The sequence below is a fragment of the Pelmatolapia mariae genome, linkage group LG22 (assembly GCF_036321145.2).
Source record: "Pelmatolapia mariae isolate MD_Pm_ZW linkage group LG22, Pm_UMD_F_2, whole genome shotgun sequence".
Lineage (NCBI taxonomy): Eukaryota > Metazoa > Chordata > Actinopteri > Cichliformes > Cichlidae > Pelmatolapia > Pelmatolapia mariae.
In genome coordinates this window covers 5,155,787-5,175,786 of record NC_086245.2, presented here as the reverse complement: position 1 = coordinate 5,175,786, position 20,000 = coordinate 5,155,787, and the positions used below count along the sequence as shown (strand labels likewise).

At 36.8% G+C, this 20,000-nt stretch overlaps 2 pseudogenes; both read left to right on the top strand.

Annotated features, from left to right (window-relative positions):
- The window catches only part of LOC135932709 (major histocompatibility complex class I-related gene protein-like), an 11,285-nt pseudogene extending 4,082 nt beyond the window's left edge, over nt 1–7,203 (top strand).
- An 8,487-nt stretch (nt 7,204–15,690) lies between these two features.
- The window catches only part of LOC135932708 (major histocompatibility complex class I-related gene protein-like), a 24,343-nt pseudogene continuing 20,033 nt past the window's right edge, over nt 15,691–20,000 (top strand).

Sequence of the window (20,000 nt, the reverse complement as noted above, 5' to 3'; positions counted from 1 at the left end):
TACACAGTATTAATTTTGTTTGGACGCCAGTCACTCCCACTTTTAACATTTTTAACTATAAATAAATATTGTTTTTCTCACAGTGAAACACTCACTGAAGCATGTGGCCACTGGATCGTCAGGAGTCGCAAACATATCAGAGTTTTTGAGTAAAATGGTGGTTGATGGCATTCAAGCGGGTTACTGTGACAGCAGGAACAAAATACTAGAACCAAGATAGGACTGGGCAAAGAAACTATTAGATGGCAACCCTCAGCAGCTGAAGTCTTTGACTGTACAGTGTTTTGTGACTCTGCCAAACTTATTCCGAGCCTGGATTTTTGGTTTACAGCAGCAGTTCAACCAACCTGGAGGTAAAGTATTTCCTGTCATGCCTCATGTCAGATCATTATAAAACATTAGATATACCAAAGCAAAACAAGACTTTATAACAAGAAGTTATTTTGTTAATCATGAAAGATTTCAAGTTTTCATTTCGTTGGCCTGTTTCTTATTTGAGACCTTAAAACCATCATAAAAATACTAAAGTTTGTGTTAAAAAACTGTTAAGGTTTCAGTTTTGCTTATCTTAACAATAATATCTAATAATCTTATCTAACAATCTTAAGAAAATATACATATCTCTATCTTCACATTCTTCTAAGATGACTCCTTTGCTGAATCATTTTCTTTCTCTTGTCCTTCTAAACCTTTTTGTTTTAAACACAAATACCCAGACGTAATTTGAATCTGCAGTGTTTTTCAATTGATTAAATTATTCAACTATTAATACTCAAATCTTGGAGAATAGTAGTGCCTCATGCAGTGAACAACATTAATGCAGTTCACTGCACTCTTTGTTTTCTTTCTGTTTCTTCAGGCATCCACATTTTACAGAGTATAAGTGGCTGTGAATGGGATGAAAGCACTGGAGAGATGATCAACTTTTTACAGTATGCTTACAACGGAGAAGACTTTCTTGAATTTGATATGAAGACATTTAGGTGGATCGCACTGAAACCAGAGGCTGTCATTGCCAAACAAAGATGGGACACTGACGAAAATAGAATAAAATACACCGTCGAGTTCCTCAGTACGACTTGTCCAAAGTGGCTGAAGGTGTCTTTGGAAAGTGGGAAACGTTCCCTGCAGAGAACAGGTACAATCACATAACTGAAACTGGGCTGGATCTCCTGTACATTTGTAAGATTTTATCAACACTTCCAATTTAACGTTTGATCAGAAACATTTTCAGGCACAAGTAGAATTTTCAAACGACATGCATCAGCAATCACACTGTTTTTTCTTTTCTATTTATTGTTTAATTTTCCCAGATACATTTTTTACAGTGTTTTGACTGATGATGCTCTAATGTGTCATTTTTTTGTCAAATAAATGTCTGCAATTATTTATTAGATGTTATCAAGATGCTATAACATTGTCAGATTTGGAAAAATGAAACCCTTCTTTTTATCTCTTTGATATTTTCTTCTCTTTCTTTCTCTCCAGTTCTTCCCTCAGTGTCTCTCCTCCAGAAGTCTTCCTCCTCTCCAGTCAGCTGCCACGCTACAGGTTTCTACCCTCAAAGAGCCGTGATGTTCTGGAGGAAAGATGGAGAGGAGATTCATGATGGTGTGGATCCTGGAGAGATCCTCCCCAACAATGATGAGACCTTCCAGATGTGTGTTGATCTGAATGTTTCATCAGTCAGACCAGAAGACTGGAGCAGATACGACTGTGTGTTTCAGCTCTCTGACGGCGATGACATCATCACCAAACTGGATAAAAAAGTGATCAGAACCAACTGTGGAAAAATAATACCTGTCATAGGTGAGAGAAACATTTTGTTTGCTGTCTCGAATATAATGCTTGACTTTTTTGTCCTATATTTAGGAGGAAAAACTGCATTTTAACAGGCTTAGAGAGGGGCAGCTATCTGCCTCAACTGGTTTAGGGTGAGGGAAAGAGAAAAGAAGAGAAAAAAGAGAGCATGAAGTAGATAAATCACAGACTAAGGTAGAAAGAAGAGAACAATGTGATGACATGTTACAGTGATATGTAAACAGGTGGGGAGTTAAGAGTAAACTCAGTGTATAACATGACGTCCTGGAACAATCTGAACCTATAGCAGCATAACTGAAGGAGGTATAGAAAGTCACCTGATCTAGCCTTGACTATAAGCTTTATCAAAAGCAGAGATAGTGTCTGTCTCCTGAATCCAAACTGGGAGCTGGTTCCACAGAAGAGGGGCCTGAAAGCTGAAGGCTCTGCCTCCCATTCTACTTGTAAATACTATAGAGAGTATGTTATGAGAGAAATATTGTTTATCTTTCTCATCTCTGTCAGTATTCTCGCTGTAGCATTTTTAAGCTTTTTAGGAAATATTTAGGGGAAATTGATAATAATGAATTACACTAATCTGGTTGAGAAGTATTTAATCTACGAACTAGTTTTTCAGGATCACTCAGAGAGATGTTTCTCATTTTAGCAATATTGCACACACTACCTATTAATTTAATATGAGCACTGAAGGATATATCCTGTTCAAAAATGACTCAGAGATTTTTCAGCAAAGCCATCCAGACCAGATATCTGGTTAGAAGATTTTTACAGCCAAATGCAAGCTTCTATGTTTTTAAGATATGCTGTCAGTTTAAGTAATAGATTTGTATCAAAAACGTGACAAGTTACTCTTCATTTACCTAAACAAACTGAAAACTATCAGATAGATTCAAAACACTCAAAACAGACCAAATGATCAGTTAGCTGTTTTACAACTACTCTTCCAGGATATTTTAAATATTGCTTTATTTTAATATTACTCGTAAATATGTTTATTCTAACCTGCTTCATCTGCAGATTTGATTTTGTTTGTCTGTTTTTACAGAGAATCCCTCTGACAGGATGATCTCCATCATTGCTGCAGTGGTTGTTCCAGTTCTTCTCATCCTTTTTGCTGTTGTTGGATTTGCTGTTGACAAAAAGAGGAAAGGTCAGAGAATCAAAGGAGCTGAGTTTATCAATGAACCAGGACCAGCAGTGCATGGTTCAGTTATATTATTTCTTTGGTATTGTATATATTAGACACTTTTATTTTTGAATATATATGACAGAAACTTTGATTGTGATGCAGAACAAATGCCTGAAATGATTTCTTTTCTGTTTATTTCAGGCAGAAACTCAAGTTCACCTTGTAAGTACAACTTGTTTTACTCTGATATACAGTTTATGTATTTTATAAAGGGTGCCACTTATTTTTCTTCTTTGGAAATAACAGTGCCTGGCAACACTGCTGAACAGTTGGAGAAACTGAAACAAGATCCACATATACAAACACAGGACCCAGAAAACAGTGTTCAAATCTCCAGTTAAACGAACACATAGAAGGTGTGTTTTAAATAGTTTGTTTATGTGAACTTTACTTTTTATGGAAAACCATTTTTCTCTTTTTGTTTTATAATCCAAAGGATTGTTCAGTCATGCAAGTCAAACAGTTTTCATTTATTCAGCAGAGAAGGTCAATAACGTAACCACCTCCTTCATCACGTTGGTTTCTTTCATTATATTTTTCATGACTGGAGACGTGGCTTATAATAACAGCAACAACAAAAAGTAATACAATAAAATGAGGTAAAATACTTACAAGTTTTTTCTTTCAACACTGCTATTAATTAGAAATTTTAAAGTTGAAACTGTTTTCTTCATGGAGTTATATTCTCAGTTTAACAATTCCTTTTTAATGGTATTACAAACGTAGCAAGAGGTGCAATGTGTCTATTTCTTTATGAATCACACACACACACACACACACACACACACACACACACTGCTGTTTTCTGTTGACCATTGTTTAGTTTAAAAAAATGCAGAGAATTGTTGGGTTTTCTAACATAAATAGACACTGAGGTCCATCCATTGTCCATCAGACAAACATGCTTTTGAAAATAAAACCCACTGACATGGAAAAGCTTTGTTTGACAGTGTGAAGATCAAACTGGATGACATCTACTCCCAGATAATGAGTGTAATACAGTTACATAGTGAGTGAAGTAAAGTTAAAATATTATAAATTCTATTTATAATCTTTAATTCTATTTAGAGTAAAATTCATGTTACATGGAACATTATCAAGATCTGACAATGATAACAGAGGCCAGTAGGTGTCACTGTAGAGTCAGGTGTCAGATTGCATCAAAACCTCAAAACAATTCTGGCAGTAGCTGAAATATTCCTTAAAAACTCTGAAAACTGATAAATATTTGATAATACATTTCAAAGTAACTGAGAGAAATGTATGCTTAGGCAAAATCTGTGACATGTCAGTGGCAAATAAAAAGTTAACAACACACTTTACTGAACAGCAGTTAGATATTTTGGAGAGAAGTAACTTATTAATGAATTCCTGAAACGGCACAGTCCATCACAAGAAACTCATTGAGGCTGCATAACAGACCTGCACAATTCAGTTATGGAACTATTAAGATACTGTATTTATTTAAAAAAAAAACAAGTACACATTTTTGCATTTACTTGTTGATTTATTTTATTTCCCTTTTGTAAATGAATTTGTATTTCCTAAAAAAGAGACTGTGGGAGAGAGAAATTTGACAGGTTTCTGTTAAAAAAAAACGTGTAAAAAGATTTAACACTTGATTCGGTGCATAAAGTTTGCTACTTTGTCAACTGTCTTGATGAGTTGTTTCTTATCTCATGTGTTAAAACCACATCTATGTTACATCTGGAACTTTTTCTCTCAACCAAGAATGTTTTTAGTAACATTTGCAAACTGTACAAAAGATCACCTTCCCAAAAGACGTAGTCATGATAGTTCAGATAGTCAAGAGAGTGCTTATCAAACCAGTGTACCTCCTCTCATAAAAGGTTAAGAAAATGAGTGGCTTGATTGTTTCTATATGTATCTGACAAAATAAATAAATAAAAAAGGACTCTATCGGGAAGTGACAAAGTCTGGGTGAGTGGGAATAAGGATATAACCAATGATGGAATGTTAGAAGCTTGATTGCCAATGGTCCTTATTTGAAGCAACTCATTTTCAGTTAGAATGAGGAAACAGATCCTCCAGGAGTCATGGAGATTTGTTAAAGATATCATCACTTTCAGGGTAATAGACACTGGATCTGAACTGGACGTTTTGGCTGAAAGTGAAATATAATAGATAATCCATGCAGAAAAGTAGAGCTCAACTGACTTGAGGAAATAGGTGTAAATAAAAGGAGCGCTCTGTGGTGTAGAGGCATCAGTGCACGTATGTGTTAAGGGGAAATGGCAACAGCGATTTCAAAGATCAGGTGGTTCAGACCTGAGAGAGTTCCACAGGAGCGTGGATTTGTGACATAACAGACTGGAGAAATTTAACAAGCAAGATGATTATTACGTGTGTGAACTTTGTGGCAGTATTGTAACATAAATCTTTCACAGGAAAATAACTCAGGGTGTAAAATCAGAAAGTTAATTCCTAAATAAATGGGGATAGCAAAGAGGAAGACTGGTAAGTCCTGCTTTGAGTAGCAGAGAGGATGTGGCACTAAGAAGAAAATGTCATACGTTTGCTGTTGTGCATTGTTCCAGTAGTTTAACTGTGGAAAGGAGGCAGGTGGGAAAGAAAACCCCCATGATTCAATAATTCATTTTTGGACTTTACGTTTTTACCTTTGTGGATTATCAGCCAACAGATAACCAAGCGTTTCACTTTAAGTCCAGTCTTCAGTTTTTAGTGTAATTCTCAGCCCAAAACATTATTATTATTATTATTATGATGAAACATTATTGTCCACGAATCATCTATTTTTTTATTTCAAGGGGAATGTAACCGTCTTTTCAATTTTTGCCTATTATATTTTCATATTAAATTACATTTTTTAAAAACCAAAACAATGATATTATTTCTTTATGAAGAAAAAAGTGCTGAACTGATACTACATTTTTAGAAACAATTTTATGCACGCTCGTCACTTAGCATGTATGTCAGGGACGGGATAAAAGAGAGAAAACAAACTACACTTATAAATGTATATGTGTATATATAATTAGGACTTTTCCCGTGAAAGGAACAGGAAGACGCCCTTATCCCACACACACTGAACCTAACGGGTTTCCGGTAACGGTACAGCGAGTAAACAAGATCAACAGTTATTCTAACAGTAACTACAAGATGAGGACAGGATGACTTCATTCTCGCGGCTTCTTTTTTTATGTTTCATCTGCAGGTAATAAAACCTTTTGAATCTTTGAGCTCTAACTTATTTTCACATCTGCAGCGCGTTTACTTTAACGTTGTGTTAGTCTGACTTTTGTTAACTGAACTTCCACACCCACGTTCAGGAATAATAACCGAATCCTCTTCTTATAGATTTAAACGTAGTTTTTATTGCTAATCTTGTCTCACAGTTGGTCATTGCTCACACTTGAAATAACTAAAAACTAACTACAGGAGATACATTTTTCCTACTTTTTGGATATTTTATTTATCTAATCTTATAAAATATTAAAATGCTTGTTTCACAGTGAAACGCTCGCCGATAAATTACTTCACTTGATCTGCTGGAAACCAAACGTCACACAGTTTGTGGGTGTTGCTGTGGTTGATGGCGTTGAGGCAGTTTACTTGAAGTGGTACAAACGTGAGTGCTTTAACATTCAGCCAAGCGCCTTCAGAGCGCGGATTATTAGTTTGAAACAGCAGTTCAACCAAAGTGAAGGTTACGGTATTTATTTATTTTTTCTTATATACCTTCTGTCTGATTATTATAAAGATACACCTAAGGAAAACTGTTTTGCTAAATGTTAAAGATTTAAAGTTCTAATGTTGTGCTTCTCAGATGAGACCAGGAATGATCAGACTTTACTAATATCAACATATCTTAAAAAGCATGACAAACAATGCATTTACAGAATTGTTCAAAATTTTAGTCTTTTAGATTAATATATGTATCATAGTTCAGTCCCTCTCTCTCTCTCTCGTTCCAAGTTTTTGCATCTTACAGACTAGAAGTGGCCGTGAATATGAGGAAAGCACTGGAGAGAAGTCTGGCTTTATTGAACTGGATTTGAAGACACTGTCGTGGGCTTCATTGAAGGCTGACGCTACCAAACAGAGCTGAGAAGCTGACAGTAATAAAACAAAGCTAAATGAAGTCTTCCTGACTGACATCTCTCCAGAGCGGCTGAAATTGTTTTTGGATGGTGGGAACAGCTCCCTGCAGAGAACAGGTAGAATCACATGACCTCATGAATGCAGTGGTGTTTATTTTATGTTGAGTTATCTTTCTAACAACACTTATCTTTTAAAGGACAAAGCTTAGAGGCTAATTTTGCATTTAATGATTTTGAAGGTGAATGAAAGAAGCTGTGTGCAAACACTGCTGTACTGCTACATTTTATGGACAATTATAGTTTCACATTTTTATCAGTAAGTTTGACACAAGACACAAATAAGGAAACAGAAATTTGTGGTGCGATGTTACTTATAGTGTTCTAATAATCAAGAGCAGGTGACCAGCACACACAGCATTGTGGACACTCGTGGTTTTCTCCAGTTTTAACATTATAACATATATTCTTTATAGTTCTACACTAAGTCTATGGATATCTATCAACTGGGTAGTTTTTATCCTTTATTTGTAGGTAAGGGAGTTCTCTGAAAAAGTTAGATATTCATAATTGATAATCAGTTATTTGCATGGGCAGCAAAAATGTCAAGCTTCAACAAAAGAAACAAAAAACAAACTCAAATGCAGACCTGAACTGAGAAAACAGGAGCTCTGATGAAAGCTGATCAGAACAAACTGCTGCTGAAAAAAGAATCTAGAAAAGAACAAAGACTATGGAGTCGACTACTGGCTTGAATCAAAGTCAAAACAGACAAACTGACAGCTGTCACAGGAAGAGACACGGCTGCATGCACACACAGAGCTGATTGGACACAGGTGAAACCAGGGAGGAAAAGTAAAGCCATAAGAAGAAGAAAATGCTCAGAACGAGTTGCTCTGTGTCTTTGTGGATCCAGATGGAGTATATGATAGATCATATGACAGATGGAACCAGGCAGGAGTCTCTGTGGGTTGGGATATTTGCAAATAATGTTGTGATCTGTAGTGAGAGCAAGTGGAAGAGAGCCTGGAGAGGTGGAGGTGTGCTCTGAAGAAAAGAGGAATGAAAGTCTGTTAAAGCAAGACAGAATATACATGTATGAATGAGCGGGAGGCAGGTATAAAGAGGCAGAGTGGAGTGGGTGGAGACGAGTGTCAGGAGCATAACAGCAAGAGTGAAAGAGAAGGTTTACAAACTGGCAGTGAGACATGCTATGAGGTATGGTTTGGAGACAGTGGCATTAACGAAAAGACAGGAGGCAAAGCTGAAGATGTTAAGATGTTCAGAATGGACAAAATTAAAAATGAATCCCTCAGAGGGGTAGCTCAGCTCAGGCAGGGCAGTTTGGAGATGAAGCTAAAGAGGCGAAGCTGAAATGGTTTGGACGTGTGCACAGGAGGGATAGAGGATATTTTAAGATGAAGGATGTTAAATGTGAAACTGCCAGGCAGAAGGAGAAGAGGAAGACCACAGAGGAGCCTCATGGATGTAGTGAAGGACTAGCAGAGGGTTGGTGTGACAGAGAGGTGAGACTGAGGTAGATAATCTGCTGTTGTGCCCTGTAAGGAGAGGAACTGAAAGAGTTCCTCAGCGTTTTCCAAACAGTGTATTCTCCAACTTTTCTTTTAGCTTCAGCTGCTGGTGGATGGATGGATCTACATTATTTTATATGAATGTTTGTGATTAAAAGAATGATTTTACATGAACTGAACCCATGTGTTTTCATTTAGTGCATTCATGAGTTCAGAATTTCAATTCGTGCAGTAGTTACTGATAATATCTCCATGTTTCTAAAGTTGCATTTAGTTTAGATTGTGCTATAATACATCCGTATCCAGCTGCTAATAAGCTGGTGACACTCACTCTGTTTTGAATTACAGATTTAGTTTTGATTTTCACATGTTTTTCATCTAACACTTGTTTCACTGTCAGTGTTTCTTTTTCTCCTTATTGAAGTTCTTGTTTATTCTCATCTTCTTTCCTTACCTGTTTTTTCCTTTCTCATTATTATTTCTTCCATCCATTCTCACTCTCTCACTTTCCCACCCTCCCTCTCTCCAGTTACTCCTTCAGTGTCTCTCCTCCAGTGGACTTCCTCCTCTCCAGTCAGCTGCCACGCTACAGGTTTCTACCCAGACAGAGCCGTGATGTTCTGGAGGAAAGATGGAGAGGAGATCGATGAAGTTGTGCCCCACAGAGAGATCCTCCCCAACAATGATGGGACCTTCCAGATGAGTGTTGATCTGAATGTTTTATCAGTCAGACCAGAAGACTGGAGCAGATACGAGTGTGTGTTTCAGGTCTCTGATTTCAAGAAGAACATTCTCACCAAAGTTTTTGTTTGGAATCCAAGACTAGCAGCTGTTACTACTGAATAACTAATGAAGATTCTAACAGACAAGAAGAAACAAATTCAGTGCTTGTATATATAAGTTATAACTGTTTTAGTTATTCCAAAAATGCAAGATATCAATGTTATTAGTATTCTTAAAATGAATCCAGTTTAAATTTCAGGTTCACAGTGTCCATACCAGGGGTGTCAAACTTATGACCTGTGGGCCACATCCAGCCTGCGATACAATTATATCCACCCCATGAGATAATTTCATGTGAATTATTAATAAACTCTTTGGTATGTGGGAGACGAATCTTCAGCCCTTGAGAATCCATGCAGGCAAGAGTGGGAGATTATTTTAATTGGCACACCATGCGGCCAATAACATACAAAGACAGACTGGGATCATACCATGTGAAAGAAGGAAGGGGGTTAGATGTTCTGAGAACAGCAAGTGTAGTGGTAGGCCAGGTACACAGAGAGATGGGGTTTTTAAACGCTAACGTTTCAGGAAAAAGTGAAAAAAAACAAGCAAAAACATGAAATGAGCAGCACCTCAATGACACTCAATGATATTGGAAACTGCAAAGCTGAGTGCAGAATTTATAAGACTAGGAGCTGGCTAAAGTGATATCTGATTTTATTTTTAGCCATTTTCCTTTGTAGAGGAAGAAAGGTTTCAAACTTGTCCAGGCCTTAAAACTCATCTGTGTTCTCCCTGGTAAATGCATAAAAATAATGCTTTTATGAAAACAGAGATTAAAAATAGCTTCCTTGGAAAAAAAATAAATTTTCAGTTCAGTATTGAATATTACACAAAGTAGATACAGGATGTCTTTGAATGGCAGAGATGCAGATATGTGTGCATGTAGCACAGAGCCATGGCTCTCACAGGCCTGAATGTGTGCTTGAAGTCATTTATAGTTCTTAACTTGTTTGGTCTGCTGCTCACCACACAAGCACAAGGAGAAATTTTGGATTTTTAACTGTAATTTCATAAGTTTTACACATTTTCCAGATAAAAACCTCCCTTATGGCCATTCATACTACAAAAAGTACTTAGGCAGTTAACAGTTTAATCAAAAATAGGTTTCTGTTTTTCTCCTTCTACTATAGAAATGTCTATTTTTTATGACTACAGTTATTAAAAAAGTAATTTGACACATTTATTTCTTACAGTTTAACTCCAAAGATTTGTACTGACAGATTTCTTTCTTTGTCACGGCAGCCTTTTCTTTATCATGTAGAAAAACAGATATGTAACCTCTTTACACTGACAGGAAGGTGACTATAACTTGTTCGGCCCACTTAAGGTCAAAGTGGGCTGTATGTGGCCCGCGATGTAAAATGAATTTGACACAACTGTTTTAGACCATCCATCCCTGAAAAGGACTGAGTGGAACGTCAATATATCAAAATTCCTCAGAGGGAAGCACAGAAATAATTAACTTGAAGTGAAATTTCACTCTTCTCATATGTGAGCAGAGAGCACAGAGCCTGAAACAGAAAGTCCAGCTGAACAGAGAAAGTTGATAACTGCTGCTGGGTGTGTGGAGTGTTTTTTTTTTCAAGCTAACAAACACAAATAAAGCCTGGCTGTGTTCTGCTGTAATATACCCCACCTGATCCTCTAATAGACTACAAAACTGAACTTGAGGTGACTTTTGTTGTGATTTGGCGCTATATAAATAAAATTGAATTGAGTTGAATTGAATTGAACTTATCTGGGATTTTAAATTGTTTTTTCTTCTTTTTATTTCAGAAAAACGCTTTGCACCACTCTGATCTGTGCATTTAAAAAAATGAAAAAGTTTGATACATATTTTATATAAAAGTTAGTCCAGGACTAACGGTGTGTTCTGTACCTTACAGCTGCTGTCAACATCTGTCTCTCTCTGAGGGACTGAATGGACACGACACATAAACAAGCACAGTGCCTCAGAGTATACATGAGTATACACACCTCCAGCTAAACAAGTTAAGAGCAAAGATTGTTGTTCATTTTGTTCTTTATATTAATGTCAGTGCTACTTTTCTGATATTCTTCTGATGTGATGCATGTGTCATTCAGTTATTTCTTGAAAAGAGAAAACCTGAATCGGAATTTCTAAACTGCAGTTTTTATGCAGTTTCTGGGTGATTATAGGAGTGTACTTCTGTTCAGTTAATTTCTTCACAGAGACAGAGGCCTCCTGAAGGACTTCAACACTATCCACTAACACTAAGCAATCTGCTCTGCTTTCATTGTATTCTTACCTGTGACACAGGAACCTTCATTTTTATAAAGGTAAATATATATTCGTCATTTGCTCGTTTTAACTGTGGTTTTCCTGTGAATATATGTTGTTGTGATTGTATGTATCACCAGTCATAGCAGGAGAGCTACGGCTGTCTTCGGTTTATCAGTCCTAGCTGATGTTCTGAAATTTTTAAGAATTTTGTTTTGTTTTATTTCTTTTTATCTGTGAAGTATTTTATTAGGCATTAATAAGCATTAAGGGTTAAAGGGAATGCTTTATAAATAAGGAATTTTGAGGAGCATCCTGGAATAATTCATAGTGCAAAAATTTATTAATTATATATTCATTATACCTCATCATTTTCATTTACCTTAAATTGCACATTAAGGGAAAGGACTGTCGGTCCTGGAAAAGAGTAGGTTCTTATTGACTTTGTCTGAATATTCCTTATTATGATAATTATTGATGGCTTACGAGCAGGGGCGTTACCAGAATCTTGAAACAGTGGGGCCTTAGCCCAGCCCTGAAATCTCTTGAATTTTCACTGAGTAGCAGCACTTTAAGGTTATTTACTAATTTTTTCAATGAAATTAATATTGAATGTCAAACACTGTGTGCTACCTAAAGCTTGAAGTCAGGTGTGTCCGTCTGTCTTTCCCAAAATGATAATGAAATAAACAATCAGTGCAATATGACTTCTTCATCGTTGTTAATTTTTTTCCCTTTCTTTTTATTAAATATTAACGAGTCAGTCATCTGCAAGATTACATGTTGACATGTTGATAGCATTAATTTATTTTTTTTACTTTTGAAATCCCTTTTAAAAGCCCAGGGTTCAGTTCTGAATCATAGAGCAGTTTCATGAGACACCAAACAAGCAGGAAAGATGAAGAAGAAATTAGCATCAAAACAACAAGACAGGGGTGGTGCAGTTAATGAGGTAATTATGGCACAATAAAAGCAGATAGATGGGCAAGTTTAAAAATTGAACATCACCATAAACATGTTAGACCACCTGGTAAAAATGACAAACACCAACTCATCTCTGAATACGTCCACTGAAACTCCCGGAAACCCAGCAAGTGTGACATCACCGTGCAGAAGGTGATAAAAGACCCTCCCATCTATTCCAGCATATATACCCAGCATTAAGCCCCAGGAGCCTCGTCTAACTAAAGCTGAATTGCAGCAAATGCTGAAGAATGGAGAAAGAGCAGCAGAATCCAAGAGATAAAGAAGATGTAGAAGAAAGTAAATCCTTCAGTCTGAAGAGGTGAAGTCCTCCAATGGCTCCACAAAAGTTTTATTGTAACTTTTTGTGATAACTCCACAGCAGACCGGTCCACGTTTCAGTGCTTTTCAGCATGCTTTATTTTCTTACACGGTTGCTGTACAAGTCTTGGCTGCAGCTTTACAGCTCAATGCCGGACACATTACCAACAACAACGACATTCTAATGACAGCACAGACTTTTAAGCCGGCGAGGCGTGATTGCAGATGCTGCGCAGGTGAATCCATCCCCCCTGCAGTGGCACCGCAGACCATGTATATTTTTTGTCTTTGTTCCAAACTGCCTTGATAACATTTTTTATTGTTTAAAAAGTCAGGTATTATCTCAAAACCCTTTTAAAACCAGTGATGATGTTATACGACCACAATAAATGTAATTATTTGTAAATGTAATTATTTCTTTTTAAATTTAAGAGAAGCTAAGAGAAGTGCTTTATAAAAAAATAAAAATGGGTTTTATATTGGAATATTTCCTGTTCTTTACTTTAAATGTGTGGATGGATGTATTAATTCTATATTTATTTATCATTTGTTGTTTACCTTAAGTTACACATTTAGAGAAATTATACTAATGCTCCAGAAAGATCTTCAGATAATTTAAGGGAAAAATACTCTTTCATTTTGTAGCTACCATCAGGCCGGGGTCTTTCTGTGTGGAGTTTGCAGGTTCTCCTCATGTTTGTGTGAGTACTCCTACTTCCTCCCACAGTCCAATTGGTAACTCTAAATTGCCCACAGGTGTGAGTGTGAATTTGTTAGCCCTGTGACAGACTGGTGACCTGTCCCGGGTATACCCTGCCTTTTGCCCTAAGACAGCTGGGATAGGCTCCACCAACCCCACGACCCTGACAAGGATAAGTGGAAAAGAATGGATGGATGTATTTCAATTAGTTTCGGTATTGTATAAAGAAAAAACAAGTACTATTGTTGGGAAGCCTATCAGTGACACCTTGTGAAGTTAATCACTATCACTTTATTGGTTGCCCTTCCAGCTTAAGCAACGCAGCAGCCAATTTAACTAGCGATTCTGAGCCTTACAGTGCACTTGACATTTCCTTCTGTGTGGTGGCCAGCATTGTTATGCTAGTTTAGGCAGTCTAATGAACGCTCTTGTGTCTTTCTGAAGGTGTTATTAATTGTTCACATTTACAAATTCTGTTTGCATTGTTGTCTAATTATTGTTGTCCCACCGGGAGGAGAAACTTGGGTCCGAAATGGGATCCTATTGGTGGCTCAGCTGGTTAATAAAGAGAGACAATTAGTTACTTAAAACGAATTCCTTGCACTATATAATTTTCCAGTCAGTGTTCGGGAATTCTCAGTGGTGCTTGGTGCCATTTCCTCAGGTACTTTAATATTATATAAAAACACTGACAGCTCAATATCTACCTCAGTCGCTCTCCCTGATCCAGCTGAGTCAGCAGTGGGAAAAATCTGCTTTTCCCAGGAACTTGGTAACAACAATAAGAGAATACGTAGTTCATTCCTAGAAGATATCGTTTCTCTCCCATATATAATATCCTACTGAAATTGATATGTTCCAGATATCAACTGGAAGACAGTCTGGATGATCCCCCATAAATATCTAACTGTAAATAAGGTGAAGGAAGTTTAATTTAAAATTCTTCATAAATGTTACCCAGCCAGTCACCACATTGTAAAATTTAAAAGAGACATAAATACTAATTGCACTTTCTGTGGGGATCATCCAGAAACTGTGACACATCTTTTTTGGTACTGTTCTTCTACACAGAGATTCTGGAAGGAATTTAGCAGGTTTGTTTTTGTCCATATTTTAAAGGAGTTTACGATGGGAAAATGTTTTATTCTGTTTCTTTAAGTTCCCCAAGAAGAATGATAAATGTTTTTTTATAATAAATTTGTTAATACTTTTAGCTAAATTTTTTATCCATAAATGTAAGTTTTCTGATAAAACATATTTCTGTCATTTTCTAAAGGATGTGGAATTGTACATAAAATCAATATCAGACTCCACCAACAAAAAGGCTCTCAAAACAATACAAATATGTGAATTTTTGCATGTATTCATATAATTATTTCTTTACCCCTGATTTTGTGTGTTCATGTTCTGTTCTTTTGTATACTACATCTGTTTGCATGTTGTATACTCATTTTTTGTTCAATAAAATTCATTAAAAAAAATCCCACTGACAGTGGATACAAAGTTTGTCCATTGTTCAGAGCTCAGCAGAGAGTGATTTAACCCTTTCATGCATGAATTATGACAATCTTATTCAGTTTTTTTTTCATAAGTATTTTTATTCATCTTTAGGCATGAAAAAAGATTTTGGAACTTGATTTTTTTTAAAACATGTCATTTTCAAAGAGTTTTTTACATGTCAACTTAAATGGGCAACATACGTTTTGAATTATGAATTTGACAAACGAATGAATAATATACACTGTGTGTTGTGTTTATGTGCATCAACACTGACACAAATACAAGAAAGCAGCCTTTGAATAGCTGTCCACTGTAGTGACCACTATGCGTGAAAGGGTTAAAAATGTGCTGGTCAACGAGAGTGAAATGGACTGCTACGATTGGTCCGAATTAGCAGGTGAGAATGTGATAAATGTTACCATTTTAAAAAGAAGGAAAACACATTCTGTCTTTTTTAACACTGGATGCTAGTCTTGATTTCGAGGACTTTTACTGTGAAAGAAATGAACAGGAAGACGCTATTTTCACACGTACGTCACATAAAACCTAACGGGTTTCTAAAATGGAACCGCTCAGCGAGAACTAACAGCAAAATTATTCTAGCAGTCATCACAGGATCACGATGAGGACAATATGTTTTTATTCGTGTTGCTTCTTTTTTTATTCCACGTCATCTGCAGGTAAAAAGAAAATCCTTTGAACTCATCTGACCCAGAGCAGGGCGTCAACTTTCGCCTTACTTTAAAACTCTTTTTAGCCTGAATTTCACGAAAATCCATTACTAATTTTCTGGAAAACTGCGGATAAAAACCTCACCAAAATGAATACCTTTTTTAATACTCACTGTGTGATAACGGAAACTACAGCTGTGTGTATCGTCGGCGGTAGCAAAGTTTTTACTATATAACGTGGTATATCACATGCCATAACATATTTGCCCCGTTGAAGAAGTGTTTAGAAGGTTTTTGGATGAATACACACATTTTTATAGATGTTGGTTTAATAATTTATTCTCGATGTTACAAACGCATGCAAAACAGCTGCAAACCAGATGAGCAGATTTGGTCAAACATCTTCATCAGAGTAAAAAGAATGGGGTTAATTTTGTTGTTGTTTTGCTTTTCTCCTGTCACATTTGATCACCGACAAGGGCGTCGATTTGGCATGGACGGAAGGGACACGTCCCCACCAATATCCAGCGATTACTGAATTGTCCCCACCAATAATTTGATCTCTTCGAGTAAAGAAAAACAAACCCGATAGAAAGAAAAAAACCCCGATCTGTCTCATTCACCCAGCGGTGCAGAAAGAGTTAAATTACGTTCTCTACGTCATGTGACAAATATGGCCAATGTGATTGGCTGTGCCTTTCAGGGAGCTCTGTTTAGTTTTAGCAGCGGCAAGCCTGCGCTGCGAGAACCTGCAAGGAGGAGAGGAGGACGGCAGCAAAAGAACCTGGATATAAGAAAGTATTTTTCAAAGAAACCTGTAAGTCACTTAAAGTCAAGTTCACTCATAAAATGTGTCCGTCATAATAACGTTACAGGCTATGCTAGGCTTTGGCCCACATCAGTCTAAAATTGTATGTAACCATGAATAACGTGTTTTGGAAACTAACTGCACAACAGGAAGCACTATTAGTTATCTCAGTCTCAGAGTAGCATTTCTAATTTTGATTGAAACTGTCAGAGAAAACGGAGCCTCGAGCAAGCCAGGATATTAGTTTACAGAGGCCGTTAAAATTATATGTTTAACGTTAAAATGTTGGTGACAAAATATTTCATCCTAATAGTGTTGACATATTCATAGGGTTAATTTTTGAGACAAAATATCATGAGGTAGTCGTGATTTTGCAAATATTTCAACTTGTAGTGCAGTTTGCACAAATTGTTTTAAAAATGCACTCACCCTACAAACCTTACTGATGAGTCAAGATCTGCACAAAGTGACAGAAACACTGAAGCAGCTACACATTTTATTCTTATTGTCATGTATGTCCTATTTGTCAGATGACAGAAGAACCAACACAAAGCTCAGAGAGTAATGGTGATACAAGATCACAGGTGAAATTGGATGATGACTTGTTGGTTCATGACTGTATTTGAAGCACATGTGTGACTGCATGTATGTGGAGTGTCTCACTGTTATTTATCAGGTGACAGAGGCAGCTCTGCCATGTTGTAGCTCGGACAGAGGTGAAGAGGCAAGGTCACAGGTGACTGACTGATGTTTTGGTGCTATAGATTAACTAGTATTTATTATCATGACAACTGTTAGGCTGCTGATGTAAATTGATTCATTAGTGTATATTTGACAAAGAATCTGAATTGACAAGTCTCACTTTTTATATGGCACGAATCAATGTGTTATTTTATCAGGTGGCAATATGTCCTAGTGCAGTCAGAGGGGAGGAGCCAGGGCCAAAGGTGAGGCACATCAAGCACAGAATAATCATTTTAATCTGAGGATTAAACGCATGTACTGAGGCTGAAAGAAGCTTCAGTGTCTCAGAAGACTTCTAATTTTCTTAAACTCAATAGTAATAAATCCGAGCTCCTCTTGGTCGGCACTAAATCAACATTATCCAGAACCAACAGTTTCTCTATTACTATCAATAACTCGCCGGTCTCCGTTTCTTCCTCTGTGAAAAGTTTGGGTGTCATCCTCGACAGTACTCTATCTTTCAATTCACACATTAATAATGTCACCCGGTCTGCATATTTTCAGTTGCGCAACATTAATCGTCTCCGTCCTTTTCTCACCTCACATGCCACTGCCATTCTTGTCCACAGCCTTGTTACTTCCCGGATTGATTATTGTAATTCACTTCTTTTTGGTCTTACTCAAAAATCCATCCACAAGCTTCAACGCATCCAGAACTCTGCTGCCCGTATCATCACCAGGACCCCTTCTACCCACCACATCACTCCTGTTCTGCAGCAGCTTCATTGGCTCCCGGTCAAGTATCGTATCAATTTCAAAATACTCTTGTACGCATTTAAAGCTATTCATCATCTCTCTCCTCCATATCTTTCTGATCTGGTTAACATCACCGCCCCATCTCGTTGTCTCAGATCTTCTTCTTCCCTTTCACTCTCCGTCCCCTCCCCCCGTCTTGTCACCATGGGGAGCAGGGCTTTCAGCTGCTCTGCTCCACGACTCTGGAATTCCCTACCTCCTGATTTAAGAAATATCTCTACCTTCTCTCTCTTTAAGTCCCAACTCAAAACCCACTTGTTCAAATTAGCTTATCCCACATAACCTCTCCATTCGACTATTTTAAATTTGTTTATGTTTTATGATTGTGTAAACTCTTTGCTTTTATGTTGCTTTTTACTCTGTGTACAGCGACCTTGAGTGCTTTGAAAGGCGCTTTCAAATAAAATGTATTATTATTATTAAAAACATGGCTAAGGTTAACAATGACTCAAATGAGATTAAACAATGCTGCTGTATGCCATGTTCACCAGGAGAGACTGGACAGTATAGATGTAAAACAAATATGCCAGCAGTTTATCTCAGTTAACAAGAGGAGCAGGCATGTGTTTGGCTCCTTCACATAGTGAGTTGTTGTGTGGGGCACCAGTAGTCCATGTCTGTTGCTGTAACAGTAGTTCACATTTAGAATAAGAAGTCCCAGCTCACTGATTTGATCGGGGCAATAGTGCCTAAACTGTTGCATGATTTTGCTGAGAGATCTTTTACTTTGTGGTAATCTTAGATGAGTAGTTTTATGGACAAAAACCACCAGGTCATTCATTGTTTCCTTAGTGCTAATGTATCAGAGATGTTGGTGTACTATAACTGAAGTAATGTTGTTAAGTCCTTAAAGTCATATTCTTTTATTGTCATGACTGTATTTGAAGCTTTTTTTTATTTTTGTATGATACCTGATTTATATGGAATATGGCTGAAGTAAACTAAAGCCTAAAATACTTAGTCATTTGTTTAATAGTAATTTAACATTATATAATTCACATAAAACTTGTGATTTTAAATGGTTTAAAAGCATGTAGAATAGCATATGTAGGCAAGTATATTTCTCCTCTTTTTTATTAAGAAGCAAAAACAAAAAGGAAAAAAAAAAAAAGAAACAGGGCAGGGTTCCGTGGTTGAATCATCCGTCCCCACCAATGCCAGAACCAAATCTACGCCCTTGATCACCGATCAAACAGTTTTCTTTTAGTCATATTTCCTTTGTCTCCAGCGCCAATAATGCTAACTGAATCATACTGAACCAATCATATTTCTGACATTTTATCTGAATGTTTTATTTACTTTCATTTAACACTATAAAAATTGTTTATTCCACAGTGAAACACTCACTGCAGTATCTGGTCACTGCATCCTCTGGAGTCCCAAACATCCCAGAGTATATGGGTGCTATGATGCTTGATGGCATTCAGCTGGGTTACTGTGACAGCATCAACAAGATAGCAGAACCAAGACAGGACTGGGTGAAGAAGATGCTTGAAAACGAAACTCAGCTGTTGGAGATATTGAATCAGTGTTGGAGATATTGAATCAGGATTGCTTTCAGGATCTGAATAACTTTGGAAGGCGTATTTCTAGTCTGAAGGAGCAGTTCCAGAGTGAAGGTGCAGTATTATATATTTTTAGATCAATTATGTCAATTAATAAGCAAAAAGAAAACTAATTGATATAAAATTATTTTGTTAATTATCAGTTAAAGATTTTTGAAGTCTTATTTTTGTTTTCATAAACCTTGTTAGTGTGAGCGTTCTTCAAAAAGGACGATGAAGCAATAGTTCGAGTTATGCATAAAAAATAATTGGATATAGACAGTGATATAGATTTTGCCTTTAAAAGCTTTAAAAGCTTATAAATTTTGCCTTTAAAAGTT